The following is a 1263-nucleotide window of genomic DNA, read 5'->3' on the forward strand; positions in this document are numbered from 1 at the left end:
AAGATCCTTTTCAGTTCTTAACTGAATTATTGCAGATATGTGATACTGTTAAGACTAATGGAGTAGATCCTGAAGTCTACAGGCTCATGCTTTTCCCTTTTGCTGTAAGAGACAGAGCTAGATTATGGTTGGAGTCTCAACCCAAAGACAGCCTGAACTCTTGGGATAAGCTGGTCACGGCTTTCTTAGCCAAGTACTTTTCTCCTCAAAAGCTGAGCAAGCTTAGAGCTGATGTTCAAACCTTCAGACAGAAAGAAGGTGAATCCCTCTATGAAGCTTGGGAAAGATACAAACAGTTGACCAAAAAGTGTCCTTCTGACATGCTTTCAGAATGGACCATCCTGGATATATTCTATGATGGTTTATCTGAGCTATCAAAAATGTCACTGGACACTTCTGCAGGTGGATCCATTCACCTAAAGAAAACGCCTGCAGAAGCTCAAGAACTCATTGACATGGTTGCTAATAACCAGTTCATGTACACTTCTGAAAGGAATCCTGTGAGTAATAGGACGCCTATGAAGAAGAGAGTTCTTGAAGTTGATACTCTGAATGCCATATTGGCTCAGAACAAAATATTGACTCAGCAAGTCAATATGATTTCTCAGAGTCTGCATGGAATGCAAGCTGCATCCAACAGTACTCAAGAGGCATCTTCTGAAGAAGAAGCCTATAATCCTAAGAACCCTGCAATAGCAGAGGTAAATTACTTAGGTGAACCTTATGGAAACACTTATAACTCAACATGGAGAAATCATCCAAATTTCTCATGGAAGGATCAAAAGCCCCAACAAGGCTTTAATAATGGTGGAAGAAACATGTTTAGCAATAGCAAGCCTTTTCTATCATCAACTCAGCAATAGACAGAGAACTCTGAACAAAATGCTTCTAATTTAGCAAATCTAGTCTCTGATCTATCTAAGGCCACTGTAAGTTTCATGAATGAAACAAGGTCTTCCATTAGAAATCTGGAAGCACAAGTGGGCCAGCTGAGTAAAAGGATCACTGAAATCCCTCCTAGTACTCTCCCAAGCAATACAGAAGAGAACCCAAAAGGAGAGTGCAAGGCCATTGACATAAGCGCCATGGCCGAACCTATGAGGAGAGGAGAGGACGTGAATCCCAAGGAGGAAGAGCTCCTGGGACGTCCAGTGGTCAATAAGGAGCTTCCCTCTGAGGAACCAAGGGACTCTGAGGCTCATCTAGAGACCATAGAGATCCCATTGAACCTCTTTATGCCCTTCATGAGCTCTGATGAGTATT

At 42.1% G+C, this 1263-nt stretch overlaps 1 non-coding gene across 1 annotated transcript; it reads right to left on the bottom strand.

The window, feature by feature from the left end:
- Positions 1-218: 218 nt before the first annotated feature.
- LOC148555594 (small nucleolar RNA R71) lies at positions 219-326 on the bottom strand. The gene has a single exon (XR_015887309.1). It is a non-coding gene; the product is annotated as a small nucleolar RNA R71 (small nucleolar RNA).
- Between the last annotated feature and the right edge of the window lie 937 nt (positions 327-1263).

The sequence above is a fragment of the Arachis ipaensis genome, chromosome B6 (genome assembly GCF_059453495.1).
Source record: "Arachis ipaensis isolate K30076 ecotype BB chromosome B6, ASM5945349v1, whole genome shotgun sequence".
Taxonomy (NCBI): Eukaryota; Viridiplantae; Streptophyta; class Magnoliopsida; order Fabales; family Fabaceae; genus Arachis; species Arachis ipaensis.